Consider the following 9,535-nt stretch of genomic DNA (forward strand, 5'->3'; position numbering starts at 1 on the left):
AATGTGATGATGATGATGATGGAGGACAAGGAACCAAAAACGCATTGTTGTTCTGCTTGTAGTATAGGAAAGCAGTGTTTAAAACTAGGAGAAGAGGAAGAAAATATACAGATATTGATGGCACTGAGTAAAAATGAAAGCTTCGAAACTGAAGCAAGGGGAAGTAATACATTTAGTCCAATAGCTGGCAGAACTAGGACCCAACAGGGGTCTGTCTTATTAGCACCCCTTCGTCAGGCTGTGGACCTAAGGGGGGAACCAGTGTTTGTGAAAATACCTTTTACTACTTCTGATTTGATTAATTGGAAAGAATTGGTAGGATCATATAGAGAAAATCCTGCAAAGGTGTATAGATCTTTTAAGACAATTATTAACAATCATAATCCAGATTGGCAAGATATTTAAATTTTTTTAAATAATTTGTTAACTCCTGAAGAAAAGAGGGTAGTATTGGAAAAAGTTAATATGGAAAACGAAAGAATAAATGCAAGAGAAAGTCCTGCTCATTTTATGCCGACACAGGACCCAAATTGGAATCCTAATAGTAATGATGGGAAATTAATGATAAAACAGTATCAACAATTGATTGTATATGGGGTGAAAAATGGAATATCCCGTCCAAAGAATTTAGCAAAATTAACCCAGATAATTCAAGGGAAAACAGAAGACCCATCCACCTGCTATGAACGCTTATGTGAGGCAGCCAGAAAATGGATGGATTTAGAGCCTGAAAGTGATGAGAACAGGGCAATATTCACTACTTTGTTTGTTGGACAAGCAGCCCCTGATATTTGAAAGAAATTGCAGAAAGTGGATGGCATTACAGGGATGACTATATCACAGTTGATTGAGATTGCCTATAAAGTATATAATAATAGAGAAGAAGAAGAAAAGAAAAACCAGGAGAAAGAAAAAATAAAAGATAGGAAGCAGAAAGCTGCTATTCTGGCAGCTGCTTTTGTGAATGCTCAAGGATGTGCTGAAGGTAGAGGAAGAAGATATTTGAAAGGAAGAGGCAGAGGCTATTTAAGGGGCAAAGGTAGAAGATGTGGAAATATATTTAGACAGTCTTCTCCAGTAGGGATCAATCAATGTGCTGCATATAACAAACAAGGACACTAGAAAAATGAGTGTCCAGAGAATAAGAAAGTTGCTGTGATTCGGCCACAGCAAATTCCACCTGAAGCTGATCTACTTATGATGGGAGAGGATTCTGAATGATGGGGACTGGGGGCAGAAAATTATATTCTCCCAGTTGAGCCCCTGGTTCCAGTAAAGCTGGGAAATAAAGTAGTTGATTTTTTAGTGGACACTGGAGCAAAATATTCTGTTATAAATACATGTAAAGGACCAATAAGTAAATTTAATGTACCTATTGTTGGGGTCACGGGAAAGAAAGAGGTAAGGCCTTTGTTGAAACCTTTAAAATGTAAAATTGGAGGAAAAACATTGATGCATGAATTTTTATATATACCGGAATGCACCATGCCTCTCTTAGGATGGGATTTATTGAATAAATTGGGAGCACAAATTAACTTTAAAAAAAAAAAGGAAAGATCCAATTTCATTTTCCTGAAGCTAATGCCTGGCAAGCCCAAGTTTATTTATTACAGACAAACACAGAAGAATCTGAAGAAATACCAGAATAAATTAAAGATGCAGTTTACCCTTTTGTCTGGGCAACGGAGAAACCAGGAAGAGCGAAGAATGTGGAACCGGTAAAAGTTGAATTGAAAACAGGAGTTCGACCGGTAAGAAAGAAACAATATCCTATTAGTATAGAAGCCAGAAAAGATTTGGAACGATAATAAATAATTTTCTCAAATATGGACTTTTAAGAGAATGTACTCTATCCTTCCAGTGAAAAAGCAATTAGTGGTAGACATTCATCCAGTCCATATATGCTGCTAACAACTATCAGTGAATCAAATGCACATTTCTCAGTTTTAGATTTGAAAGATGCTTTCTCTTGTATACCTCTGGAAGAAAACAGTCAAAAGATTTTTGCCTTTGAATGGGAAGATCTGTCGACTGGGAGGAGAACTCAGCTCTGCTGGACTGTACTGCCACGAGGGTTTAAAAATAGCCCAACCATCTTTGGAGCAGCCCTGACCAAGGAACTGGAACAGTGGTCCGGTAAGGAAGATCAAATCACCCTCCTTCAGTATGTTGATGACATCCTATTGGGAGCAGATACTATTGAGATCTGCAAAGAAAAGACTGTTAGCCTCCTAAACTTTTTGGGAATGGCCGGGTACAGGGTGTCAGAAAAGAAAGCACAAATTGCAAAACAAACTGTAATTTATTTGGGATTTGAGATTTCCCAAGGACAATGAAGATTGGGAAATAATAGAAAAAAAGCCATTTGCAGGATGGCACCCCCTCAATCTACAATATCAAGTTCTGTTAGTGGAACAAGACGACATCATTTTGAAGTAAGTGCGATTTTAAATCCTGCTTCTTTGATGCCAAGTGAAAAAGACAATGATCCTAATCATGATTGTTTACAAGTTATCAAACAGGTATATGCCAGCAGGCCAGACCTGAGAGATGTCCCTCTCCAGACTCCGGATGATGAATTATTTACTGATGGAAGCAGCTTTGCTGTGAAAGGAGCAAGGAGGGCTGGCTATGCCGTGGTAACTTTAACCGAAGATCAAGAAGTAAAAGCATTACCTCCAAATACATCCACCCAGAAGGCAAAGATAACAGCTTTGACAAGAGCTTTAGATCTGGCTAAAGGTAAAAGAGTTAATATTTATACAGACTCTAAATATGCTTTTGGAGTTGTTCATGCCCATAAAGCGATATGGAAAGAGCGAGAACTTTGTCTGCCAGTGGCTCACCTATGAAGTATGAAACAGAGATTTTAAATTTATTGAAAGCAATAAAAAAAAAAAACGAAAAAACAAAAAAAAACCAAAGAAGTTGCTGTGATTCATTGTAAAGCGCATCAAAGAGGAAACTCAAAAGTAATACAAAGAAATTGAAAAGCAAATGAAGCTGCCAAGCATGTAGCGCTGAATATCACACCCCAAATTATAATGGAAAAAAAAAAAATATAAGTTGGCTGAACTATTACAGTGGAGAAAGAATGATCTAGGATGATGGATTACTTCACATGGACAATGGATAGTAACTCCCGAAATCATGAAGAAGCTGATGGTCACAACCCATGCTGAGACACATATGGGAGCAGAAGCAATGGTCGAGTCGGTAAAACGATATGCAATAGGGACTAAAATATTATTGATTGCTAAAAGTGTAAGTAATAAATGTGAGATTCGTCTTAGGAACAATCCGAAAATACAAATCCGACCCCCTCCTGGAGAGGTAAGGAGAGGCATAACTCCCGGTGAGTATTGGCAAATAGATTTTTCAGAATTACCAAGGTGCAATCAATACCAATATTTATTGGTATTGGTAGATACCTTCTCTGGATGGTCAGAAGCTTTCCCGTGTCGAACCAACAAAGCAAAAGAGGTAACAAAACACTTATTAAAGGAAATTATTCCAAGATTTGGAGTCCCTTTAGGGATGTCCTCGGACAGAGGTCCACATCTTGTGGCGGAAGTTATTAAGAATGTGAATAAGACACTAAGAAGATCACAATTTAGTAGACAAGTAGGGAGAATGAACCAAACATTAAAAAGACAAATTTCTAAAATATGTCAGGAAGCTCAGTTGAAATGGATTGAAACTTTACCACTTGCCTTGTTAAGAATTAGGGTAACCCCAAGAGCTAGAGAAAAAAAATAATAGGTCCATTTGAAATTCTGTATGGTAAACCTTATAATGTCAATCTAACAGGAAAGTTTGAACAAATGCACATAATAGGAGAAAAAAAAGTGTTAACTGAATATCTCTTGTCTTTGAGTAAAATGGCGAGTTCTTTACACAAATATGTTCTTTTGAGGACACTTTTACCCCTGGAATTTCTGGTACATTCATTCAGTCCAGGAGACCAAGTCTACCTGTGAATGTAGAAGGACGACCCCTTTGGAAAAAAAGTGGAAAGGACCATTCCAAGTGTTATTAACAACAAACACTACTGTAAAATTAGAAAAAATAGACTTTTGGATTCATTACACCAAAATAAACAAAATACCTCCTAGACCGTGGACATCTACCCCTAAGGAACCATTGAAATTAACTTTAAAGCGTACTTGATGAGTCACCGGAGATGTTGCTGAATTATTTGTGATATTTAAAATATTTATTGTTAGAAGGGAAACCAAATTAATTAGGAAATTGTGAGTTTAGGAGTAGAAAATGTGGAGCCTGTTGATATTAATTATGACGATCAGTAAAGCTGAATCCCAATTTCTATTGCCAAAATGGGATAGAAATCGAAATATCTGGGAACTTTTAGCCCAAAAAATAACCAACATGTCTTCTTTTTGTATTGCAGAACTTAAGTGATAATTCACAGTTAGTTGAGAAGAAAATTCAACAATTAAAGGACTTAACATCTGGATTTAAGGAACGAGAAGGATAAGATCTTTCTTGGTTATTTTCGTGGCTTCCAAATTTAAATTGGCTCAAAAAGTTATTTTTACTTGCAATACTGATCGTCATTTTAGTTATAATTACTTGTTGTATGATTCAATGTATGTCTTTTTGTATACCAAATGCTTATAAGTGAATAATGTGAGACTCGTGATGCTCAACATCATAAGTCTCAAAGGGGGGAATTGATGCAGTAGGTACAGTCTGTTACAGTACCTCTTATTCCATACTGCTCGCTTCTTTAATTCTAAGCGATGAAGACTTGTTGCTTAGGAGTTAGGTAACTAGCAGGTGTTGTGTTTACAGGTGTGTAGTATTGTTAGACCCTAGTAATGATTAACCTTGAAATTAAGAACCATAAATGAACGTGATCCAGACATGGCTCGGAGACAAACCTCGACCTTAGAAGGAAAGAAAGGAACGGGTTCATGAAGAGTTCAGTACCCTACCGACCACCAGAGACCACCCGAGACCCTCAAGGAGACCCTAAAGACTTTAGTGCGCATGTGTCTAGGATGATGCAATATTATAATTAGTTCTCGGAAATGTAATGAATATGTAAAAGAGAATCTTAAAATATGTATGAGAAGCATGGATATAAACAGAAAGGTGATTAGACCAGGTGTGCTTGATTTGTGGCAAGTCCACCAAGCACCCAGGCCTGAATAAAACAATATCTCTCCTGACGTGTGGAATTGGTTACTTGCACGCCGGGCACGAATCCGCTTTTCGGACAACAATACTAGTCATAATTTTGCTATTCTAAAGACTAGATCTCTCAGCAACTTGTTCACAACAGAAAAAACAAGGAATACATATCTTCCTTGCTTATTATAAGATGCTTGGAATTTGTCTCCAAGAGATTTCTGTAGCAAAATAAGGTTTCCTCACTTGGCACCACAATCTTTAGCAACCGCTCCTTGTAATGCTTCTTACTAGCTTGCTTTCATTACCTTCTTTATTGGCTTTAAACTTCCATTTGCTTCCTTGTAGGTCTTCATACAGAAATGATCACACCCTCTTACTACTTCTCACTCCATCAACCAAGTCCACCTCACCTTTTTCTGCATCTCCAAGTTACCAATTTTGACATGCCTTCTACGTGAAAATGCTTTTTATTTTAGTGGGCCTGGCACTTGTCATTCCTTTCATTTCCAGTTTAAAACCCACAAAACCCTTATTTAACATTAAGAAGTTGTCAGTTAACAGTCAATTTTGAGAGCTTTTACACTTAACCCTCAGAAATAAACACCTTTAAATAAATGATTAGCGCAACCTGCACTTTGACTGCAGACAGCTCAAAGCTGAAGTCATGCCTTCACCAGCATCAGTGGAAGTATCAGAACTTACGTATGGAGCGAGTGGAATGAACCAGGCTGAATAAACATGTATTTCATCACTATCACCATCAACTGATCTTCAAACAATTCACAATCCCTTCAAGACTGCTACAGCTGCATGCTAATTTTCAAAAAGAATCATTGGTCCACATCACAAGATGAGAATTGAATTGTATCAAGGAACTGAATTAGACTCCTAGAAAGGTAAACAAATTAATTTTATATTCATAAGTAACAAATCAATTTGAAACATCCCACTGAGCACTGCAGGAACTATAAAGCCTCTTTAATTCACTTTGAGTGTGCTATTACAATACCAGCAAGTCCCTCCCTTTTGATAACTTACAGCCTAGTAAACACTATTGAATTTCAGAAGCAGTGGTTGCATCTAAATTGAGCTATAACTGGAAGTGACAGATCACCGTTTCCTTGATTGTTCACACCACACGTATGCCAAACAGGTTCCGAGACTCCTCCTAAGGCTGGACACCCAAATCCTGTCCCTGACGGGCCTCCGGAGCAGTTTGCTCATCCGATCACTCAAGGCATTCCTAGGATGGCTCCAAATCCCGTTTCCCCCAATGACGTGCCTTCCACTGTCAGGCCACTTCCCACCATAATGGCGAGATTCACAGCAAGCATACAGGGCACAATCTGTTTTTAAATATACTAGTAGGACCATACGCTGTGCCTAGAGCAAACAGTGCCCTGCACAGCCTGCTACAGAGGCTGACGTGGGAATAGGTACACAGGTCTGCGCAGTAAATGTCAGCCAAGGGGATTGTGCCAAGTACTGTGCCATGAGGACAGACCCCGACTGCTAAAGAGGAACAGCCATACCTGGACTAGATGGTCTCACTGATGAGCAGCTGTCCTGGTTCCAGCTGGGACAGAGTTAACTTTCTTCCCAGTAGCTTGGGGGCTGTGCTGTGTTTTGGGTTTGGTAGGAGAGGAACATTGATGGCCCATTGATGCTTTGGTTGTTGCTGGGTGGTGCTTGCACCAGGGACTTTTTGTTTCTCTTTTCGGCCTCCCATGCCCTGCCAAGTGCAGGCGAAGCTGTGTTGAGGGGGAGCACAGCTGGGGTGGTTGATCCAGCTGGCCAGTGGGGTATTCTATACCATGTGACATCACACTCAGTATAAAAAGTAGGGGTGGGGGGGGGGGCTCGCCCCCCATTCGTGACATGCAGTCAGCGAGCAGTTGCATTGTGCATTGCCTGTTTTGTATATTCTGCTATTGTTGTTGTTGTTATCATTATTATCATTACTGTTCTACTTCATTTTATTTCAATTATTAAACTGTTTTTATCTCAACCCACGAGTTTTCCTACTTGTGCCCTCCCGATTCTCTCCCCCATCCTACCGGAGTTGGGGGGTGAGCGAGCGGCTGCATGAGGTTTATTTGCTGGCTGGGGTTAAACCATGACAGCAGCTCATAGGGAAGACAACCATGCTGGAAGCAGAATGGCTGCATCAGTACTACCCTTGGGTATTGCTATCCAAATAACATAAAGAAACATTTCTTCACTGACAGCTCATGCCCTTGCTTTGATTGTGCTGGTGGAGGCTGGTAAAGACAAAGTATCAAGTGTTAGTTGTACTAGAACTAGATTATCAACTAGTTGCAAAGGATACTTTAAAATATAGTTTATACTTCAGAAAGGCACCTACAATTACTGTAGTTCTAACCCCAAGATAGCAGATATGTATCAGGACTTTACCAGATGGAAGTTAGTTTACTTGTTGGAAGTGTAATTACAGGACATCATCAGATCTCAGGAAACTGCCCAGCATTTTGACAAACTAAGCAACAAAATGCATACCATATAGTTTGTGCGTAAGTGTTGGCTCAAGTGCCTGTGTGACAGATAAAACTGGAATTTTCTTATTTATTTCACACGGAATTGGAATTGCCTACATTAAAGGCCTATACTTAATAGTTCAAGCAATAAATACATGCTACTACAGTTAGGAAGCATCTCATCAAAGACCAGGAACCAGTGCTTTTTAAGAGCTAGTTAGTTATTTCAGTATGGCCTCTTTTTATGAACAGGAACTATTTTCCTTACACGGTACCTGAATGAACTGGTAGGGTTGAATGCATTCAAAACTTATGTACAAACCAAGAACTAGAAAAGCCTCCCTCACTCACTCCTTTGCATAAATATCAGAATAGATATTAAACAAAAGAAGCCAAGTCCTTGAAATAAACAGTGGCCAGAAACAAGCAAGTTTACTTACAGAACGCTTGCCATTGCAAAGTCAGTTTTAAAGAAAGCTGTATTTAAAAACATTTTACTTACTTAGGGAAGACTATACCATGTTTTGCATAACTGGAGCACTTAGATGCTCACATGTTTATGCCCAGAAGAGGCTTAACTGAAGCATCAAATAAAAGTCCACGTAGCAGAAACTGCCATTTCCCACTCTCTAACAGGTTTTGTGTTTAGAAACAGAATGCCATGAATAGGAAGTACTAAAATCATACTTAAATTAAAAAAAACCCAACCAAACAAAAAAAAACCCTCAATGTTTACAAGCAAATGAAGACGAACAGTTCTTTAGGAAGATAAACAACATACATATAAGACAAGATGATTTAGAACAAAATTTTGTATTTGCCAGTTAAAGTATCAGTTTTAATCATTACTTAGTCTGCTCTGTGTGAAGTTTGATCATGACCACTAATTTCCCAAACCTCTGGCATACAAGCATATTCGTTTATAAGCTCAATGGTATCTGAAACCAGAAGTCTTGTCTTTTTCTTTTTCTTGTTGTTAATTGCCTTCATTAAGGTGTCAGGTGACATAAGTGAGTCACCATGACTGTCAAGCTTCAATTAAGAAGGTTGATTGCTATTGTGCCACTCTGGTTAGGGATATTTCTTGTTCAATACAAGCTTCTCATAGAAGCTAGCTGCATTTTTCAAATGCGAAAGACAAAATTTCACTTAGTGATCATAACCAGCAATGCTAATCATAAACTTTGTGTTCTAATCAAGTTCTTAATAGCAGCACACAGGAGAGCCAAGGAGAATCTCCATCCTCTATTGGATGTGGGAGGGGGGGAACATTGCCACCAAGGACGAGGATAAGGCTGAGGTACTGAATGCCTTCTTTGCCTCAGTCTTTAATAGTCAGAGCAGTTATCCTCAGGGTATTCAGCCCCCTGAGCTGGAAGACAGGGACAGCGACCAGGATAAACCCCCCATAATCCAAGAGGAAGAAGTTAACGACCTGCTACGCCACCTGGACGCTCACAAGTCTATGGGGCCGGATGGGATCCACCCAAGGGTACTGAGGGAGCTGGCGGAGGAGCTTGCCAAGCCACTCTCCATCATTTACCAGCAGTACTGGTTAACAGGGGAGGTCCCGGACGACTGGAGGCTTGCCAATGTGACGCCCATCTACAAGAAGGGCCGGAAGGAGGATCCGGGGAACTACAGGCCGGTCAGCCTGACCTCGGTGCCGGGGAAGATTATGGAGCGGTTTGTTTTGAGGGCGCTCACGAGCCATGTGCGGGACAACCAGGGGATCAGGCCCAGCCAGCACAGATTCATGGAAGGCAGGTCCTGCTTGACCAACCTGATCTCCTTCTATGACCAGGTGACCCGCCTAGTGGATGAGGGAAAGGCTGTGGATGTGGTCTACCTGGACTTCAGTAAAGCCTTTGACACTGTCTCCC

Source organism: Calonectris borealis, chromosome W (assembly GCF_964195595.1).
Source record: "Calonectris borealis chromosome W, bCalBor7.hap1.2, whole genome shotgun sequence".
NCBI lineage: Eukaryota > Metazoa > Chordata > Aves > Procellariiformes > Procellariidae > Calonectris > Calonectris borealis.